Source organism: Nomia melanderi, chromosome 10, assembly GCF_051020985.1.
Source record: "Nomia melanderi isolate GNS246 chromosome 10, iyNomMela1, whole genome shotgun sequence".
Classification (NCBI taxonomy): Eukaryota; Metazoa; Arthropoda; class Insecta; order Hymenoptera; family Halictidae; genus Nomia; species Nomia melanderi.
Window position 1 is genome coordinate 16,040,640 of NC_135008.1, and position 23,853 is coordinate 16,064,492.

At 32.8% G+C, this 23,853-nt stretch overlaps 1 protein-coding gene and 1 long non-coding RNA gene across 13 annotated transcripts in view; both read right to left on the reverse strand.

Moving 5' to 3' along the window:
• Positions 1 to 23,853, reverse strand: part of LOC116428670 (uncharacterized) — a 340,086-nt gene that overhangs the window by 266,031 nt on the left and 50,202 nt on the right. The window lies entirely within an intron of this gene.
• Positions 5,077 to 6,430, reverse strand: LOC116428675 (uncharacterized). Its single transcript, XR_004235308.2, has 3 exons — positions 6,170 to 6,430; positions 5,337 to 5,815; positions 5,077 to 5,253 (listed from the first exon to the last, which is right to left on the reverse strand). It is a non-coding gene; the product is annotated as an uncharacterized LOC116428675 (long non-coding RNA).

Genomic DNA, 23,853 nt, shown 5'->3' on the forward strand with positions numbered 1-23,853 from the left:
CATGCAACAGCAGATTCAGTTGGAGATGACAGTGCCAAGGAAAAGTGTACACTGCTAACAAGTTAGTTTTGTGTATAAATAAGTAGTATGAAGAAGACTGAATGAGATACGTCGACTCGTCTACGGCAGATGTTTGTAGAAGCTAACAAGGATGCATAATAAAGTGTAAAATGTGAATATTGTAAAAATAATTCTTTTTCATGTTTGATCATACTATATTATTCAACTAACTGCTTATTATACAGAACAAGTCAAAACCTTATTTGAACTAATCTTACTCGCTAATAAACATGAATAGCATCGAATTCTGTTGTAATATTTGAATTTATTCAAAAGTAAGTGACCATAAATTAATAACTTGTTGATAGCTCTTTGTTACATTTGATATTATAGACGTTTAAATCAATATTTCAAATGTTTGTTACAAATACTAATACTAATATAGCAATCGGCTCAAAAACAATTACAGTGGTATTGGTACAGAATGAATATTACATGAACGATAAACCAATTATAATATTGTGGCAATATTATATTAAATCAATAGCTCCCTATTCATTTGTTGATGATTTATGACGATGATTTATTATTTAACTGTACTAATTATTTGATTTTCACGTTTAGTAAAGAAAATTAAAATTAAATTTACGATAAACAAAATTAATCGATCTGCTTGAAAAATCAAATATTTAATTCATAAGAAAAATATAAGCAGTAATACACCATGAGTGTATTCGCGTTTATTTACGCATCAGTTTAAGTGATTCTTAACAAGTTGAATACTGCACGATAGCAAAATACATAAAATGAAAAAAATATGAAATCAAATTATTTAATTCAGTTGTTTTATTATTATTGCACGTTTATCTTGCCGTATTAGTTGACATTATTTGTAATATTAAAAGGTTTGCAAATAATCATCGCTTAAATGACTGAATTAAAGACAGTATAAGCTACGATTATAATATCGTTCATCGTACTGTATAGACTGCATCATAGTTTCTGTATCGGTGGAATTCACATTGTGATATTAATCTAAATTTGAACACTGTTAACAACAACACGTAAAAAACAAGTAATGTATATTCATGATAATAGTTATTTTCTATAATAGTACTTCGCGGTATTAAAGTGTCTCGAATTATGTTGATCATAATTAACGCCAGAGAATTTCAATTTCACCAGGCAACCTACACGTTGGCCAGAAATCTCTTAGACTTTCTAATGAGTTTCGTTACGCTTTGAGAAGCAGGTTATGGAAGAATCGGCCCATTGTTCCGTTAACTTTCAACCAACGGGGCAGTAAATATTCGTTAATACGAAATATACGATGCCACTTATCACCAATCAAATATAATCATAAATCAACAATGTCGACGGTTACAATCAACTGCAACTTCCTGTTCACAAGTTCTAATATATATCAAATGCCTGTGAAATAGTATTGTCATTTTGCTGTTATGCTCTAGGTCGTGCAATTCAAAATAAAAAAGAATACATTCTAAGAATGATTTAATGTCTATCTATTAAACATTGCAAATCAAATACTTCATAACTTTCTTTCCTAGACTTTTTAAGGGATAAAAATGATAATACATCTGTTTATTTAAGTAAAACTAAATATGTTGTTGAAATTTTAGTTCATTTCATTCAACTTATTGTGTTACTTCCTAACATTGAAATATGTGCAATACTTTCTTCAATTAAAAAATACATAAAATTTTCTTAGCGATATTTTTCAGGTTTACAGAAATAGGAGATGAACTATGAATTCTCCCAGCATATGATCCTTGCCAGAAAAAATAAAGAAATTGATAATTATTATACTTAATAACTTAGAAAAGACTTGAATCTACAAGAAAATCTAAAGAAGTATTAACACTACAACTACAAGATAGGTTAAAATGATTTCTGATTTCCACAATTGATGAAAAAATATGAATGCCATTCAAACAAATAACCAAAAACACTCAAAGTTCTCATGGCAGTCAATGTGTTGAGCGTTTTCATTTACCACTCGTGATCGAGGCAACCACTTACTACATAGTAGACAATATATTTTTCACTAAGGCGTAAAAGTGTACGTTTTCACTTGTAAAGCTTTGTAAGTTTGTGTTTCAAAGCAGAATAATTATAATAGATTATACATTGTTAAGCATGGGTAATCGAAAAGTCGATCAATAGGCTTGCGGCAAATAAAGTGTTCAGTATTGACACTACAACTACCGTACCAGTAAAAATGACTGAACTCAGTTTCTTTGTTTCACAATTATTGATATTTCAAAAGCATTGAATACTCGAAATGGTTTTGAAAATAAATAATTTCGCTTAAATACTATAATGAATGTCTGAAGAAACCGAAAATAATCCATTTAAAATCAAAATGATATTAATTCTTTCAACGATAAATTATTTATTTTTCCAGACAAACATGTAATTCTTCTTCGTTTCGCTTTAATTTTTCGTTAGAATATATTATAAGTGCATTTGGCCTGCATTTAATGAATATACGCTTCATTATTTGATTTTATTGCGCGCACAATAAGAGATTTTTCTAAATTCCATAGTTAACTAGTTAAATGCTCGGTACTTCTAGTGTTAAACGTCAGCGTAGAAAACGAGTCTGTCGTATTACGGACAAAATAAAAATTGTTAGCGCACACGATAGCTGAATGGCAGGTACGAAATGGAGGTGTCTCCGTCCTTTCCCCGGTTCCATTCACAGGACCGTGTTTGTCGAGTAGTTTGCCTCGTGTACAGGTAAACTGACGAGAGCTATGGAGGAGGCGGAGGCTGCCATCTTGCCTCATTAGACACGGACGCATACCTACCCGTTTCAAGATGACATGGGTGGGGCCCTGACCAAACCAAGCCTCAAAATTAGGCGCCAATGTCGTACACGGACGCACCCTTCCTTCAGGGTCTTCGTATTACCGTATTGTGGTCCGCCGTATAGAAACCCGATACTCGTATATAATGAATGGGTAAGCTATTTCGACGGGTATGTATAATTCGACGACGCGTCCTTAAAATACTGACGCCACTCTTCGAGGCAAGGTAACCACAACGTTCCCAGACGCTTCACTATTAATGTTTCCGACCAAAATATTAATACCCACGGAAATAAATCACTGTCGACTTGATAAAATATTTCCGAATGCATTCTGCGAAAGTGATCACGCTTTTAAGGATTAGTGTCCAGTCTTCTCATAAATAACGCGTATTCTCAATTGCGTGCACTGTATTTTTCGACGCAGGCAAGTGAAGTTTTGAAAGATTCGCGAGAAAATTCTAATAAAAAGATGAAACAGCTTTGTAAATAATGAAAGAGAATATATTTTAGACTATCGAATGTTTCGTATTAATTTTTAGAAATGAAAATGTAAAAAACACTTTAGAATAAGAATTATTAATTAATTATGTTTTCCTTACTTATGGGACGATACAATAGTAAGCTTCGGCTCTCTTTCCGAGCAATAAAAATAGAAATTTTTACCCAATTTGGAACAATCGAGGATGCGATTAGTTTATAGACTCACGAAAAATTGAATTGTTACTTCGTATAAATATACACAATAGTTTAAACATTTACAAATTTGCTGTACTAAAAAAAACTTTTGATAACTAAACAATTCCGATATTCTTTTAAATTTGCACCGTAAACGTAGGGGATAAATGTAATTAAATATTCAATTGAAACAGTCAACTTTTATGAAGCTTAAAAATTTATGTATTATCTTTAATTTGCTATTACGTTTCTAATTTCCATACATTTCCGCGGAGAAGCTGTACGCGATCATAGATTGAATCTTATTACGCCCACGTGGATCGAATAAATTGTCTGAATTATCAAATATACAAAAGTTTTTCCTCTGGCATGATTGCCTGGCTATGTTAGCGAAGAACCAACAATTTCAGTCTCTCCGAGACAGCGATTTCGAGAGTAGGGCTACTACATAAATACGAAGCTAAGGAATTGCCTGTAATAAATTGAACGCTATTGACTTTCACGCTAGTACAACACGTCCCACGTGTACTACACCGATTGTACGATAGCTATGCGTATTGTGTAATGCACGCCATAGAGAATTAATCATTTACGTACACCGAGAAAGTGCGGTGCTTGTCGATGGAGATTATGAATCCTATTAATTACAGCGAAGGTTCAATAAAAGCGGAAAATTTCAACACGGCCAAGTTCAGCTACTATCTTTATGCTAGACAACATTTTATAATAAAGCTTACAAATATCTACGTTTTCCATATATTAATTCGTTTTATCGAATTTATGTGCAATTATAAATTAATAACAGACATAATTCAAATGATAATATTCACACAGCTTTAATGTGCTAATATGTTACAAAGAATCAATTTCGTGCAATGTACTTTATTGCTATTGGTTTATGACGATCTTTTTATTTACAATATTCTATTAAATTCAATAAAGCCTTTAAATAAAATATTTAAAAAATGAAACTACAAAGAGTCATTGAATTCTTAAATATTGTATTATATCTTATAACATTAAACAGCAATATCTATAGGATTTATTTCATTTCAATGTGACGTTGGTGGTAAACGTACTAATATGATTATTTAAGTTGTACAGGTACCTTGGCATTCTAAAAACTCGGCAGAAATGTCTTTTAACATTGCAGCGATAAAATAAACGACACGGTCTTTAACCTTTAAGCATGAACATGAATTTAATCTTCAAGTCCGAAAATTGTCGATTAATATTAAATAGTCTTGTTTGTAGTAACTAATAAAAAAATTTATTGGATTTATGTATTTCACTTATTTAACATCAAACGTACCGCGACTGGTTTTCGAATTTAATTAAAAAGTCTGCATTTTTTCGTTCATTTAACTTTATATCAATCCCCATATTGTTCGATTAATCGGTTTTTTAATTTTTGTCTTTCCTTTTGTTTTTGTTTACACTAAGAAGAATGTGTAATTTGTTTATCTTTATTTTATAATCAGCTATTTGACCGGTCACGGTAGAAATATGTGTATATAACGTGCCAGTACATTTAGTGTTATATACCTGAATTTAATCTTTAAGTATGGAAGCCTAAAAAGTAGAGATTAATCAAATATTTCATTAAAACTGCTTGCATCTTCAGTTACTGCGCTTCTAGACTTTTGTTTAATAATATGACTAATTTGTATATTGTACACTTAATTTTTGTTCATCTTTTATCGTTCCCTTCGACAGTATCCGCATTAACTTTTCAGTATGGAAGTCTGAAAATTATCGGCTAATGTTAAACATTCTCGTTTGTAGCAACTAATAAAACAAATCTATTGAATGTATATATTTTACTTACTTAAATATCTCTACATAGCAATAGTATTAAGGCGCCAGCTTCCAGAACTCCGCCAATAGAGGGCTAGCGCACCAAGATCTTTCTCGCTCCTACTCAGTTCGTACATAATTTGCATATAAGATTCAGTAAAATTCCTACTACACCTGACTTAGCGTCTTATGTATGTAGATTTTTTGAAAATTTTTTTGCAACTTCTTACTTCATGTATAGTATGTCAACCTAACCACTCCTCCGCAGTTATCATCTAATACTTTTTATATTCTGTTTCAGAATTTTATGAGAATATAGCCGAGACTATTCTCTTTCCTACATTTTCCGATAACCACCGATCAGGCCCCGCCTGATAAAAAAAAGCCAACGCTCGTCCCAACGTCTAAGGTACGGGTCTAGCAGATTCTGCCTTACTGACGAGTCCACTGGTATTTAGATCCTGGACGAACACTCTCACTTCCTTTCTCCTAAAGCTTTCCAAGTTACACCTGTTTTCAGAAAATTCATAGGCCACTTCAGTATCAAGTATGTAACAAAGATTTCACTGATTTCAAAATTCACGATATTTTATACAGAGATCTGTGAGATAATTCCATAACTTAACCCTTTCCTCCCAGAATATTTATTTTCCCTCTAAATCAAAGCGCGGGCCACGAACTGCTTTCAAGTGAAATTGAAGCTTCTTAGTGAAAGAAATAACATTCGCACTAATAATAATAATAATTAGCACTTAAGCTGTCAATTATAAGCAAAGATCCCCGTGTTGCACAATTTTCCTTTATCTTTAAGGTGTTTTCTAGGTTTCCGGTAATTTAAAATGTTCGTAGTACCATTATGTGTACCATTTGGGACGGAAGGGTTAAAGGTTAAGTCGAGCCAGAGTAAAAGTGACGTATCCGACATGCCCGGCGGTTTCACTCGTATTTTCCCTCAGTTTGGGGGATTTTATCGGTTAGTTTTTCGTGGCTTCCACAACGAACTTGACCGAACGTTAGCGGACGGACGCAGACAAGAACCGGTCTGGGGCGACGACGAGTATGTCGCGCTCGTTTGGCGCTCGTTGGGTTGCTCGTAACGTCGAGGAATGCGAAATGTAATTATAGAAGTCTTGCGCCGGAGGGGTCAATCCCCAATTGAACTCCAATTCACGACTCACCGGCTGTACGTCGCGTAGGAACGCCGGCTCGACGACGCCCAGCGTATCGACAGCTCTGCCAAACTGAATTTGGTCAAGTTTAACACCAACAAGAAGGTTCTTAACTCTACCTAAACGCTGCGGCGCATCATCGAATCGGTCACTATGCGTATACCAGGTTTCTCTAGTAAATACATTAGATCATTCCAATCTTGTTATTTATTTTACTTTTCAACATACTTTTTAATAACGTTTCCAAAATCTCACTAAAAAAGTATTCTAAAAACGGGAGAAGGTCATACACATCGATGGTTGATATGACGACGATTAAAAAATGGTGAGTATTAACCCCTTGTCCTATGATCTTTTTTCAACTATGATCGATACAACCACTTTGTCATTAATAACTTATTGAAACAAAAGCAACGATTTTGGACATACTTTGCCTCTATGTCTGCTCTAAAGTATAATTATTTTTAACATAAGAACAATATTCGATTTGAGTTCAAAAGAATTCAGTAATATTTTAAATTCAAGTTAAAGTTTGGTAATTCTGTTTGAAACCTTAACCACGAGCAGACACGTTATTGTAAGGCAAGGGGTTAATTGTTTACTGTAGAAGGTACCATTAAAAAAGATATTACCTATGGGACGACCTAATATATGTACATGATGTAACCACATGTTAAATCAAGATCAACCGTTAAAAATTCTATTAAAATAGGTAGCTCGTTATAATTAAATATTGACGCCTTAACCTTTACCAATCTAATTTTCGTGTCACCAACACACACCCGAACTCTAATTTTATTGGGTCATCTCACAAATAACACGATTTTTAAAAAATAAAAGAAAAAAAAAAGAACCGTATTAGGTATGGGATGATCCATTATTTTATTTGTTAATGTCTCGCAAGAGAGTTACGTAATATTAACTTGCGTACATCTATTACATATTAGATAATATAATTAAAATATTTTTCTTGATTTTTAATTATAATATTGTTTAGTGTGATATCAATTAAAAGTTATAATATCGGATTCGACGTAAGAAGGGAAAGGGTTAAGAATTGGATACGTTTCGATTCGGCTAACGAAGTTTCAGTAAACTTTCATATTTAAATGGAGAATTCTGTTTACGACCTGATTTTTTTTTAAAGAAAGAGTCTAAAATACATTGATAGATGCAATAAATAACCATTCCAATGTAATTACTTTTGACAGATGATGTTTGGGTAATCGGAATGGGGTGGACAGCTTTTATGACTGACGGTGCACTTCTGGGACCCTCTTTCGAAAACCAGACCATGATTATTTCATAGTTATGGTATAAGTTCGAATCGATGTTCAGAAAGATGCTTCGATACTACAAACATATACGAACTGAATGGATGACAGAATCTACGAAGGGAACAATAAAATAAGTTACAGACCTGCATATTAACAGCGACCAAGTGAAATGAATAGGGGAAAGTTATCTAGCCTTGAATGACCTAAATAGCGATCTATGGTGTAATTTGTCAATTAATATTAAGAAATGATTAACACTTTCAATGAAGCAACATGTAACTTACATAGTATCGATGAATATCTTATTGAAACTGGAAGAAAGCAAATGAAGCTATTTAATGAACAATCACTCCTGAAAAATGTTAGATTACCTCATGGACTAATGGAATAATTATTACGTAATTATATATTATTGTATTATTAATTATATCAATTATATATAGCAATAAAAGAGTAAATAATTTGAGGATTAGAAAACTTGTACCGTATTTTTTAAGCTTTCATGGTATTGAGATCTTCAGAAGTGGGTCGATACAATTTCTTTGTCGCAATGTAATGATCTAGAAAAAGACAAGCTCAGCCATGCGTGACATCTTGACTTTCAAACAAGTTTAAATGAGAAATAACATTTTTATGCAAAGTAAAGACAAGCGAACAGAATTCCTTTATGAAAAAACTCATTTAGCTATAACACTGGGAGGTAACGATAGCAATCGTCGTCGTTATTTCTTAATGAAAATGTATCCATATATTTTTTGAATATTATAAATTTGACATAGTGCCTTTTTCCTCAATAAAAAATCAAACGCATTCATAGCCTAACTAGGTACAACAGTATAACAAAAATATATACCTACTAATCCATAACACTATTCATCGATGACTTTGACGTTTCTTAATACAATATAATAATCCGAATTAGTGCAACATATGTATCTTGTCTTATATTTCGCATTTGTCAATGCGGGTAAGTTTAATTTCTCAGCAAGTGAATTGTGCACGAATTAAGAATAATTAAGTTGGCTGTCCAAAGTCATTGGTATAAACATATCGATTGAGTTACATGCAAATAATAATTAAATAATCAATAGTTTTGATGGTATAATTAAGAAAATATTAGTAATCGACCGATAATGTTTTCTCGATGAAAATGAATTCAAGCATGGCGTACATTGAATAACGATTATTGTGTAGTAATAACCGGTGCAGCAAATTGTTTCTATGGAATTCAGCGAGTGTATGACGTTTCGAGTCTAATGACGTATTTGGATTAGCTACCGAACACTGTAATGTATGCACATGTGTATGTAGGTATTGGATTACTGTTCATTAATGATGTTTGGCTAGCAAATGTCTAGTAAACGCATTATTCTAAATTCTTCGAATATCTTTAAAAACCAATCAATAGTGACATACTAAGAATAATACTCTTATGCAAATCGAGCAAAAAAGTTCTTATACTAAGTTTATTTGTATTTGTCCTGAATTTGTCTTTCTTATTTGATATTTTTTCATCAAATGGAACCTGCTCCAACTCAATACTTCCAATTAATATTGTACAAGAGGTAATCAAAAAATAAAAAATGGTATTCGATTTCAGAAGAATTGTAACATTAGCCAAATGCGTTAGAATACCCTGAACATTTAAGAACCAATAATATTGTAATTTTGCATGATATAATCATGATATCACGAATACTTACAGCAACAATTTGTAAAATGTGTAGGTGTTGAAATAAAATTAAGTGTTGAGCCAAACTCGACATAGTATCATAAAGGGTTAACTGTTTCTGTAGCATCATTGTGTACGTTATTACTCACTAGGCGAAACATCCCGCCATAAAGATCAAAATTCGCGTCGTATGCATACTGACAAGGCACCGACTCTGTTAGCATTAAAGTTATCCTCTTTCCACTAAAGGGATGAAATGTTAAGGACAAGGTGTAATTCACAGTATATGTACTTGAAAAGAATTTATATATTCGTACATGTATTGAAATAATAAAAAATTTTATGCGGAATTTCTTTGCATCTAGCTTGGCTGTTAGAAAAATTAATTGAGAAAGTTCATCATGCACTCGTATTCTTCTGCAATTCAAGAATATTTCTGGAATACACTGAAAATGCTAAAACTGAAAAATTTTGTTTTCTTCTTACTATCTTATAGTATACAATTTAAACGTGATTTTCCTTTTTGTAAATAGTCATCAGTAATAATACTGACAATACTGAAAGATGACATTGTTCGAACTATTCTTTTTGAAAATTTTATGTTTGGCTCAAACTGCCTTTTTTACGAATATTTTTCAATTATTGATTGTTTCTATCTGCCGTGCTGTCCCCAAACATTGGCAATGATAGAATTCAAATAACACAACAGAATTATACAGTTGTATTGAGTCAGACGGGAATTTGATAAATGTTCAAAAGCAATTTTTTTTTTTGTTATAAAGTTCTCTACAGAAAAACACGAAATGATATTGTTTACTTTTATATGAACGATTATTCATAATATACGTATATTGTCATACAAGATTAATTTTAGAGAGGACCATGCTGTCAATTCATAAAGTCTTTTAGGCATGTACGCTATGATTTCTCGTTACATTTGGAATCCGCCCAAATAAAGTGCATCGTTTCGGATGTATGTAGATTTATTGTTATACATTTCCGAAGCGATGTATTGACAGCACTTTCATTAAAAAACACATGATCACACTTCAGAATCGTAACGTTATAAGTAAGACTTTATTATTTTTCTTCATTTAAATGTATCTTTTACTAGTAAAATCTCCTTTTATACAAAATTCAGAATCAATACTTATTAAATAAAATAATGATATTAACCACTTGTGCTAGAAATGAATTAAGAAATTTGGCAAAGTCTCCTGCGATGAATTTTGTTTTTACCTATTTTACACTGATATGTACACTAATTTTGTTTGTTAATCATTCTGTATACATTTCTGGATACATTTTGAAGTGATCTAATAGGCGTAATGCAACAAGATTATCAATGTGTGAAAGATATCATTGAGAATTTTGGGACAGTTTTTTAAAAAGTTTTTCCAGCGCAAGTGGTTAATAAATAAAATTTTTAAAATATTAAATAAATCAATTGTTTTTTAGTAGCAATGTACACTATAAATAATGAACTCTTTCAAATGAAAAAATGTACTGTAGAAAGTGCTCTTACTTTTCACCCTGCTGCGGTCTGAATTTATCTATGCATTTGAAATATTATTAAAATCAGTAATGTAGTACATAACAGTTTTCTTATAATATTTTCAAATTCAAAAGTATTCTTAACAAAATGAGACTGCGATTGAACGAACAAAACAGTGCTAAAAAAGATGAAAACGTAATTGAGTAAAAAAAGACCCGAAGAACTTGGTAAGGTTAACCTTTTATGAAACATTTAACTGTTCTTAAATAATTCAGTACCTTCAAATTCATCGTACCTTCCATCCAATAATAATGTGTTGATCCTGCCCTTTGTGTGTTTAGGTTCTGATCACCTGGACTTTTAAGGTCGTTTGTCCTGGACAAACCCTACCAAACTAACAAAAGTTTTAGAAAAGGCAGATGATTCTCCGGTTATGAATGAATATTCCGTGAATGTGTAATACTCCATCGTGAACTTGGAAAAAATCCTATAGTTGAATAATTAATATAGTCGTTTAAAGTAAAAATATACTACAGTATTTTTCTGTTTAATTTGTAATTACTCTTTAAATACACTGTTTATTTGAACATTATATTTTATTTATTTTTCAAGCTTGTAATGTTAGTTAAGTGATCAACATATTATAGAATAAAAATTGTGTTAAATGAAACACACTTAACTGAAATTTAATTAGTTAGTATTGTAGCATTATTTTTATCGAAAAGGTCAAAAGATACCTATTAAAATTTTAATTTAAAATTTTCTAAGTTTAATTATTTTTTCTCAATCGATTTTTCTACTTTTCTTATATTTACTGCCATAATCATTATAAGAAAATTTGAAAAGTCGATGCAGAAGAAATGGTTGAAGTTAAATAATTTTAAGTTACAATTTTAAAGGGACCTTTTGACGCCTTCGATAAAAATTGAAATAATACCCTTTTGGCACGTGCACAAATTCTGAAGAAAATGAAATGCGTCGCCTTTCAAGTGTTACTTTTTATTGGGCAAAAAATGCAAATGAACTGTACTTGTATCACGTAGCTCCAAAATGAAAAGTCTATTTATAAAGAATTTTGGTCTCTTCTAAATTTTCTTTTAAAAAAAGCAGACGCGATGTTGACGAAGCCAGGTTAAAAAATTAAAATGACCAGTTACGTACCGTTTTTGTGACTGTCATAAACCGACGCGACGCACTGAACATTTAACGGTACCGTTCGCTGTACATAAAACCTTAAAAGCGTAAAACGTAGCACTGAAAGTCATCGGTAGATTTTCATTTCCGTCAATTTGCCAAAACTTTCGGAGGCAAGTCTACTGTATTCATACTGTATCCATTTCTACCATCTCCCCTATTTGAAGTTAAAACCATCTTATAACGAATCATATTCGAAAATAATGTAACCATAAGTGACGAAACGAAGTACCTGCTTAAATAAACTTTATTTACTCAATTATTCTAACTGAATGATTATTTAATAAATTACATCAAGAGAAATAAATATTTTGAAACAGATAAATTTCATTTCAACCAATTCAGAGAGACACAAAAATGATATTAAACAAAAGAATTATATCGATTATAAAAATAAATAATGAATGTTCTAGTGCTCGTCGCGCGTTTCGAATATTTCTAACAGTATGCCCTATGTAAATTCATCAATTCGTAAGCTTCATGAAACGTTTCATTAGAGAAATAAAAATAAAAACGTTAAATTGATCAGAAGTTAAAAATTCTTTTTGGAGCAACCGAAACTTGCGATTTTATTTTTTGAAAACAATTGTTACGGTGTCTCGATGAGCTTTGTCAATTCTATCGACACCCTTTGTAACCCAAATTTGTAATTCACAATAGTAATATGTTGTTTTACTGTTTTATCGAGATATGCAGGTCACGTTCATTTTTTTTTTAGATGGAATGCCTATATGTCCTTTCCAAATTCTGATAAAGCATCGAATTCTGTATAAAAAATCATTATACTATGTAGGGTACTGACGCATTCACAAAATAATTATCCTGCATAGCAAGGCATGTCCATTCAACGGGACTGTTATATTTGGAGGACAACTTTGTTTACGACGACAGGTAATGTTGTTAAACATGATCCTAAGCATTAGACATCGTCGATATAAAATATCAGCTAAGCTTACTAATGATAAAAGTCGTACAGGAAAGGTACTACATTTATTAAGATGTTCAGTAACAGAGAGAAATACGATATGATAATTGTTTATGATACGTGCGATTAAAATGCTGCCAGAGCTAAAATATTGTATCCAAATGAATATCCTGATAGAAATCAGCCATCGTATTCTACCTTTTTAAGGCTTAATAAGCGTTTCAAAGAAACTGGCAGGTTTAACGTATGAAATCTTAGTAAATGTAGTACCTTTCTCTGTACGACTTTTATCATGACTAAGCTTAGCTGATATTTCATATTGCCGATATTTAATGCGTAAGATCGTATTTAACAGCATTATTTGTCGTCGTAAACGAAGTTAAATTAACTAAGCATATAAAGACTGAAAACAATAACTTAATGAAAATACGACTGCTGCATCGGTTCACTCAAGGTCATATCAGTGCATGGCTAGAAAATTTTCTTGCATAATTCAAAAAAAGGAGAAAAGAAAATGAAACGCGGAAAAAATATAGTAACCGTGAGAATTCATTATGGATATGTCACATTTGGAAGTTGTGACAAGTGGCCGAAATTTGGAAATTTCTTTTGGAATACGCGACACGTTCCAATGACACTTGGATTAAAAATACTTCCATGTTATGTTATTAAATAGTTACATAAACACAGAATTTCAAACTTTAAATTACATTCTGTGACAGAAAGATTTCAACTTCTGATTAATGTTTAAAGTTTAATTACACTTTTATACATTTCTGCGCAGGACAGAGTGAGAAAAGTAGAAAAGTCGTCTCCTCTAAATAAGGAAAAACAAAATGTAATTAAAACACATTTACAATATCTGTATGAAATATAAAATCCATTTCAAAATATACATGTTTAATTACAAAAATAGTATAATAGCTAAGACGATCGCTAATAACTGTGGTAGTTGATGTGACCAAATTAATTTAATTTTTTAAGTCATATTAAACTTCATGAATACCATTTCATAAAAATTTATATAGATTTTAATTGACACAACTGTACTGATAAGTAATAATACTAATTTCCTGTTTTTAAACCTCTAATCTTCAAGATCTACATATAGCACCACCTATCGTTCCAAGCATAAAACAATAAAATGAACAATAAATGTCGACAAATCTAGTGTTAAACACTATTAAAAACATGAACATTTAAAAATTCAGATACGCTTATATACAACAGTATAGCTATCAAACTACGCAATGAATTCAACGACACTACAACGGTAACTCCATAGAACTTTTCTTTGTATTAATTAATGATTTTAAAAAGGCGGTTCTTAGATATTTAGATATTGAGGTATATAATTAACTGCACTATAAAATATTTTCTTCTATTCTAAAGTATATAAAAGAAAGAATTTCTTTTTGTTAACTTTAAATAAGTAGATAAGTAAATGAGCAAATAAGCAAATGAGCAAATGAGCAAATGAGAAAATGAGTAAAGGGGTAAATAAGTAAATCAATAAATAAACATACATACAAACAAATAAATAAATAAATGAAAATATATTCAATTTTCCTCGCATGAATGCATCATTATTCGTATAAAATCGACAGTTCTACAGAATTTCAGCAAAGTGCATTTCGACGTGGGGGACGCCTTGAGTTCTCGCAAATTCAATCGACATATTACTGTGAATTCAGTAAAGACCGTAGCGGTTAATCCGTTTACCTGGGCTCGCACTTAGCATCTGTGTCTACAGCGATACACGTGCGCCGAGGAGAAATATCGCGACGATGCGATGTGCAGACAGGACGAGCCCCGTAAAACACGCGAATAGAAGAAACTCGGAGTCTCACGGCCGATCGATAGTCAACCTGGATCTAGACGCGATAGTGTCGAGGAGAAAGGTTCCGAAATAAAGTGCCGGCAATATAATCCGTCTTGGGAGCGAGCTAGCTAAGCCAGGAAGCTTAGCCAGCGAATGATCTCCGCTGTACACCTACGTGTCTGCCGAACGCGTATGTGAATCTAACCCTCATTCTACAGCGAGCCTCTGAAACCCGGCTAACAGATAGCCATCTAGCGAACAGACAGTCTGAAATTCCACTGGGGAAACCTCTAATTGGAGATGAATCTAGATTACCTGGAATGAGCTGCGAAAAAATCAAAAATGATTGTGAAGAAGCAGGCAAGCGAGTGTCAAACTAGGACTACGGGGAAATTACTTTCTTACAAATTCACTGGGAAACTTTGCTCAAAGATAAATCGAGTTATCGAGAATACAAATCCCTTTATTTTCTTCTCTTTGTCGCGTACGAAAACGTTCGCAAGGGAAACCAAGATGGTGACGGGCTGATAATCGAATTCTTCGTTTCTTTAACTTGTTAACTGTGGGATTTAGTTTAAAAAATCTCTGGTTTTGCGCGGAATGAAAACAAAAAATGAAATGTGTACTCATTAAACGCAGGACGAATGAACCTAGGGAACACTTTGATGAAAAACCAATGTAAAACAAAGAAGAATTACATGTTTATCTAAAGGAAATAAAGAATTCGTCGTTGAAAGAATTAGTATCACTTCAAGATTTAAGATGACGCGTATACTCGTCAAACGCAGTTAAATGGTTAACGTGCTGGTATACGAGTGTACGGAAGAATGAGAAATCAAGATGGGCTTAAGCTGCGTATCTCTTATGTTTTGTTACATCGGTCGAGACGTTATAAAGGTGATTGCTGTTATAGCATGCTAATGGATAACCAATTATCTGGAATCGCAGTAAACAAGCTGATATAAGAAACTATGTTTTTTTAGAGAATCTTAAAAGAGATTTATTAAAGCAATATATAAAATACAGGAATTAAAATAATTAACAACTTAACCCTCTCGCTACGGTGGACGAGATATCTCGGTTCCACGATGTCGAAAAAACGATGCTATAGACGGGATATCTCGTTACCATGATGTCGTCGTAAATACGATGCTACGGAAAGATATCTCGCGTATCTTTATTATTGATATGAAGTTGTTTTATTTGGAAATTTGAAACAAGTAATCGATGTTTAAAACGTGTCATCCTTGGCGAAAGATGCTTAAAGATGATAAATATAAAATTTTTACATAATTAAAATCTAGTGGATGACAAAAACTGTAAACACTATAGGAGAATCGCAAAATATTTCCATTGTGTAAAGTAGCTCGCCTATCAACATTACTTCTATACTAGAGCATCAATATCATTCGAGTATTGCAAAAACAATGGCCGACGGAAGCAAATTAGATATTTCTGTAAAAATTATTCCGTCGCATTATGAATTTCACCATGCTGTCAAGCAGTCCATACAAGATAAATAATAAAAACTGTAATTCTCTCAAATATGAAGTATTTTATATTTATCATCTTTACGCACCTCCTTTGATTACTTGTGTCAGATTTTAAATTAAACACTTCATATCAGCAGTAAAGATGCACAAGATATCTTGTCCATAGCATCATTTTTTCGACATCGTGGAACCGAGATATCACGTCCATTGTAGCAAAAGAGTTAAGGAATATTTATACGTTTATGTTGCAGTTCTTTAGAAAAGAAGTCATGCAAACACATGCCTTAATATTCGGCTCCGCTATTAACACAGATACATCTAAAGGTAACTGCAGACCTTCCTTACGAAGACCGTCAATCAGTTTGCGTCTCTGGTTATTGCACAAATCGCACTGCCATACAACATGATTTAGGGTTACGTTGTACAACTCACATCTATATGTGAGGTTATTAACAATTCCTATTCGAGCTAAAAAAGAAATTGGATTCTTCGCATCTCCTTCCGAGGGAATTTTGTCGAATTCTTGTCGTGGGCAAAATGTGAATTGGTCAGAGATGACTATCGTTGCTGTTCGTCCCTTCCACATTTGGTTTTCCTATCAGCTTATATATCTCTCTGTGTTTTGTTTAAAATGGAAATCATAGGACAATATTTCTTAGACAATAACATGCGTCTTTAGGATATTTAAAACGTTCAACGAACTTTGAAACTAATGAAAAAATTTGTCAAATGTAACAATCACATAATCAGAAAAAACATTTCCTTATGTTTTTAATATTTTAAGATTGTACAAATGACTTCTCGAATGAAGGGCTCATCTGAAAAAGAAAATAATCCTTCAGGATTAAAATAAAAGGAAATCAACTCAGTTTAATAATTGCAAAAATAAAATATCATTTATAAAGTTTTCAAGAGAATCAGTGAAAATCGTCAACTTTAACGACGTAGAATTTCCGGAAATCGTGAAACCAAACAAATGTCAACTTAGATATTTATAGGAATTTCATACTTTTATTTCTATACGAAGAACGATGTATTTCAATCTGAATAAAATTCCGCCAGCAGTGACAAAAGTGATCGAGTTGACATCGAACGACCTCTGCACGCAACTAAAAATTGGAAACGCTTTCCTATTCCTATACTGTCGCTTCGATTTGTTCTAGCGCATGAAAAAGCGTCGGATATCCATAGTGATCGAACGAATGTCAGAACTTGTTGTATATGTCGCGTCGTGGGAAGCCTGTATATTCCGTATCTTTTTGAAAAGCAGAAATCTCGGTTGTTTCGAATCTCGGGCAAAAGGCTCGATAGGAATCCATCGCTGGCGCAAACGTGTTGGTACCGACGTTTTTCCTGTTCCTCTTTTCAACCCCACCTTTTCACGTCTATCTTCCTTTCCTTCCTTCCTTCCTTCCTTCCTTCTTAGACCACACACACCCAATACTGTTCTTACACGATAGCTACGTTCCGGTAGAAAAAAGTTTGTATAAAAACAGATACTGTATTTACACAGAAATAAAGATTAGTTCTAAATCTAAAAAATTGATAAAATAATACAATAACCCATATGAAAATTCATATTAGAATTTATATGAGTGTGTTAAATCAAACAAATCCTGTAAAAGGATAAAAATAATTCACGTTAAATTTTGAAAGTCAAAACAAGTGAGTAGCGTTATTTGAAATGTATAACCCTGTATATCTAAATGTATATCTTTAACCCTGAACTTTGAAGGGTATTTTCATCCCTTCACAGTAAATATTGGCCGATAAGAAAACATACGTATGAAATATGTTCTTGAAAACTATGTGTCGCATAAATTTCATAAAAATCGGCGTGTGCTGGCGAAGAGGTTCCCTTGTCAGTGAGACTTCAAGCTTTTAAAATGATGTGTTTATTTTCTTAAACTTATCTTTCTTAATTTTTAAATCTTTTGCAATACACTACATGTTATGGTAGATCGAGGCACCTCAGGTCATTTCCTGCTTGATAGTTAATAACAGTATATGAATATTAACCAGTTAACTGCGTTTGGCGAGTATACATGTCATTTTAAAACCCAAAATGATACTAATCTTTTCAACGATGAAATAATTATTTTTCAGATACACATGTAATTCTTTTTCGTTTTACTTTCGATTTTCGTTAGAATATATTATAGGAACATTTGCACCGCGTTTGACGAGTATATACTTTATTGCTTGACTTCATTCTGCGCACAATGAGAGACTTTTCAAACTAAATTGCACAGGTAATTGGTTAATAACACATATTGAAATACGAATTTTTTAAATGATCTAAGTCTTCCTTCCCTCCTACCCTCCTTCCTTCCTTCCTTCCTTCCCTCCCTCCTTCCTTCCTTCCTTCTCTCCCTCCTTCCTTCCTTCCTTCCCTCCCTCCTTCCCTCCTTCCCACCTACCTTCCCTCCCTCCCTCCCTCCCTCCCTCCCACCCTCCCTCCCTCCCTCCCTTCCTTCCTTCCTTCCTTCCTTCCTTCCTTCCTTCCTTCCTTCCTTCCTGCCAACCTTTCTCACTCGCGACACATTTATTTCACGTGTAACAGGAATCCTCTAACTCTCGGGAAGAGTGGAACGCAGCCGGAAGGACCGTAGGGGAGTGCAAAAACGTACATTTCGTTCGTTTAATAGCATTCATTCGGTACATGTTTGATGTGCCACTCAGGAATGGCAATATACTGTGTTGTTACGTCGACCTCTGTGACTCTCTGGAATTCACTTAAATTAAATCTGTGTAGGACACGGGGAAGCGGTATGCGTTCAGTGGGAGAGTGTTACATTAAAATACGGCACGCCGCAATGAAAAATACAAACACCGATTTTACGAGCAGGAAAATCGACCGACAATTTTACCGAGTAGATTTAACAATTAAATCTCTTCCCTGTGTACCGCATGTCGTATTCGTCGGACGACTCCCGTTTCAAATAGCAGCAGCTCGCATTGCCGCATCTATTATCGATTCGTTATTAATTCGTTAGAACTGTCGCGTGTCCTATAAAATACACGTAGCTTTCACAGGAATACTTGTTCAATTAAAATTACCATTTACATCTCTCTTTTTAAAATGAAAATAATTGGAAACAATTTGAATTTTTATTTTTTGTCCATCCATATATGAAATTGATGTTATAGGTATTGGTAGTATTAGTAATTGATATACTTACTGACATGGCAGTCATTTAATACTATGTAGAACTATTGTACCAGTCACAATAATTGATGTCTGTTTCTTTGTTTCACAATTATTGATATTTACCTTAAAAGCACTGAATATTTGAAATGATTTTGAAAATACATAGTTTCACTTGGATACTATAATGAATGTCTGAAGAAACTGAAAATAATTTACAATTACAATTTTTATAAGGATTATATATCAATTATAATAAATGCTCGGCAGTTCTAGTATTAAAATTTGAAAATCATTAATTAAGTTAATTTAAAAAACAAATTAAAATCAACATTGCTGAAATAATTGCATATTTTACGCGTGAATATCGCTAATGTACCACATGACGTCATTGGTAAACTTTTTTGAATAAAAATATTTCCTGTTATTTCAACAAAAGTACTTCGAATAATGCTGAAGATTTACATATCTGTGAATATTAAAGAATTTTTCAAGAATAAATATGCCTCGGAGCATTTTCAATCAACTCCGCGTGGGAATTATAAATATTTTATATGATATTGGTTAATGGCATGAAGTGTACTAAGTATTAATATTTATTCTGGTGGTTTATGAGTTTGAAAATCTGGTTTCCAGGTTTAACAGATGTTTTTTCAATCTATGCACGCGGGTATTAGTTTCTATTAGATTTGAGACTAGAAGGTTAGTATGTTACGATAACTGCGTTACATGTTGTTCACTGTAATTAGAAACCTCTTATTTAACGATGGTGACGTGTAACTATTTATAATTAGATCCTAGTGTTCGATACATCGGTAGACGTGGTCACATTTCCAGCAAATTTTTAACTAGTTCGTTCGACGAGTATACACGTCATTTTAAAACTCATAATAATACGAATTTTTTCAACGATGAATTAGTTATTTATTTCAGACACACATACAATTCTTCTTCGTTTTGCTTTAGTGTTTTATTAACATTATTTCTACTGAATATGTTAAGAGACACCTTCTAAAATTTTAACTCAAAATTATCTTCTCAATTTAATCATTTCTCCTTAATTGAGTTTTGGAAATTTCCAACAGTTGATTTTATAATCGTTACTAGAAAAGCCGAAAAGTCAGTTCAGAATATAGGACTAATCTTGAAAAAGAATTTTGAATTGAAAATTCACAAGGTGTCTTTCGACACCTTCGGTAGAAATAGTGTTAAAATATATCATAGGTGTATTTGCCCTGCGTTTGACTAGTGTAGAATTTATTAATTCGATTTTATTATGAGCACGATGAGACATTTCTCGAACTAAATTCCACAGATTACCCTTCACGAGGTAGTTTTATAAGTATATCAATCCCCCATATTTTTGACACTATAACTGCGAAGCAACCAAATTGACTTCCGTTTATTCTTCTGGAGATATTATAAGACTGAATTTATTGAGATTCTCATTAGCTTATATTTTATTTCGTACATTATCTAAACAGGTTATTTGAACAATTTTATGAGAAACATTTGTATTTTTGCAATGATTGTAAAAAAAGGAATCAACAATCAAAGGAATCAACAATCTGATTCTTATCTATACGTTTCCTCGTATTAATTCTTTAGAACTTAGCCTTAATTTCCTTGCTTAATTCTTGGTTTTAACCTAGTCGTTAATTGATTTAAGGCAGTAAAATTGTAAAGTTTAATATTTAATGCTAACCAGTTAACTACGTTTGAAGAGTATACACATCATCTTAAAACTCGAAATGGTGCTAACTTTTTCAACGATGGATTATTTATTTTTATAAACAAACATATAATTCTTCTCCGTTTTACTTTATTTTTTCCTTGGAATATATTATCGTAAATTTGGTCTGTATTTGACGAACATACACTTCATTATTTGATTTTATTGCGCACATAATAAGAGATTTTTGAAACTAAATTCCACACTTAACGGGTTAAGTTATTCAGTTTTGTCCAGAAGACGGGCGTTTGGCTGCTCTGTGAAGCAGTCCAATTTCTCAAGTTATATCGTTCCTATTTACGCGGTTGATAAATGTTTACGAACGCAAATACATGGCAGTATCGCGATACCCCGCGCGAAGACGTCACGGACTTTTTCTCACTTAACTCTGCTAATGGCCTCTCGCGACGTAACGACGGACCTGACGTTCCATACATTACTCGCGGGGAGAGATGCCGGTGTTTCTCGATGGAAAGGGCGTCGAAAGGGTGAATCGAGCGGAGTCAAGTTGCGACACTCGTTATTCAGTCGCAACTAAAACAAACCTCTCGAGAAATCCGCCGCCGGTATAATTCATGGCGCAAATAGTAATGAATTTTTATTCCCGTTTATCGTCGATGCGATACGATATTCGGCCACGACAATTAATGTATTCAATTCACTGCGCTTTGTCGAATGTAAAACGGCACTCCCCGCGCCACTCGCCTACAAATTGTCCGAACGATCGTCGAATATGTAAAACGCCCACTTCGTCGATGCTTCGCGCTGCGCGGTTGCCAACATTCTCTTGTGACGATCGAATACACAAAATGTTCGATCCTTGGAATAGGCAAAAGTGCTTCATAATTATGGGAATGTTCGAGCAATGATGAAATCGCGTCTCGGGAAACGGGAGTCCTTTCATCGATTCGCGTTGCTCGAAAATTCGTAATATTATTCAGCGAAATATGAAAAGATACATCGCCCATCGAGGGAATTGGAAATCTCGGAATTCGTTCTGCATGTTTGCATTTCGGATTAATTACGATTTCGTTACGATGAAATTTATTACGAATGTTTATTGAAATGATAATTGCGAATGCTAGAATTGTGCTGTATAATGTCAAATTGCTGTGTACGTGAAGATCTTTAAGACGATATTAGATTTTGGTGCAACAAGCCCAGTGTTTATAAAAATAGTGCTTTTACGTGATTTTTATACCATTTTTACGGAATATTTTATTCCTTACAAATAACTCTGAATAATTATTATGTTCTATTGATTTTACAACAATGATTTGCAGTGACTAGAGGAATTTGTTTGTTGTAAACATACATTTGCTATGAAGATTAATTACTGATAACAGAGGTTATTAACCCTTTGAGTGCGAAAGAGCGATATATTGCTCTTTCATGCACTTGTGAAAAGATTCTTTTTGATTTTATTAGGAATAAAGGAAGTCTAACATGTTTTTAGTATTATGCAAAAATTGAACTTTAGACCAAAATTAACCGAAATATAAATTTTTGTTTATAATCTTTGTTTAAAATTGTCTGGCATTTCACGAAAATGTGTGAAAATTTACCCTGGTACTCAAAGGGTTAAGAACAGTACTTTATTTTGACTTTGAATATTTTATTACGTTCCGTTTGAAATCGTGGCAACGACTTAACTCAATACAATAAGGTAAGAGGTTAAGAAGGTGTAGCTACCAATTTTCAGGTTCAAAGATCTACTTAAACGCGTCTTCCCATGTTCTGAACCCATTCGACCGTGACGCATCAATGTCGCGTGGAAGAAGATCCAGTAACGGCTATCTTAACCTCTTCAACACAACGGATATATGCCGCATAATGATAGCTGACAGCCGAGAGCAACGTAGCGCAAGAGACGTGACAGTGTAACACGTGTTTTCTAATAAAGTTTTCTTATAAACAAAAATTTTGTACGCAGTTTTAATGAATAGATAAATTATTTCGAATACGATAAATATCTAAATTTACTGGTATATAAACATTAACAAAATACGATGAATGATACAGTAAATGAAAGTAATAGTTATAACTATAAGCAACTATAAAATTAAATCTGAAAGTATAACTTGTTATAATATACTTTTGAATATGTAATAAAGCATCGAACAAACCAATATTACACTGTCTACACATTTTTTTCATTTCTGACACACACAGTGTCTTCTATTAACCGCTGCAGACCTGATTTTTATAGAAAATTATGGTCTCTTATCAACAACAATGAACCGCCATTCAATGCGTCATCAGTAATAAAATTATTTTCAATAAAATAGTAGTAGTATATTATATTTCCGGTAGAAATAGGCTCAAAGTAAAAGTATATATAGAGTAACGGTGTCTATATAATATCGAACAGTTTCTAATATTTAAATTGTAACAAAATTTCAAATCAATCATTTTCAAAAGCAAACTTTCGAAAACTTTGAACGCTTCGAAAAATTTTATTTTACAATTTAATAAGCGTAAAGGGATAACGTACGTTTTGTTTACAACTTTTTCCTTTATCTCTTATCATTCTCATGATAATCCACGGAAAAAAAATTTTCATTTTCTTCAAGGAGTGGATTCACTTCTTCAAAATGAAATCCGGCACGAAAAGAAATTGT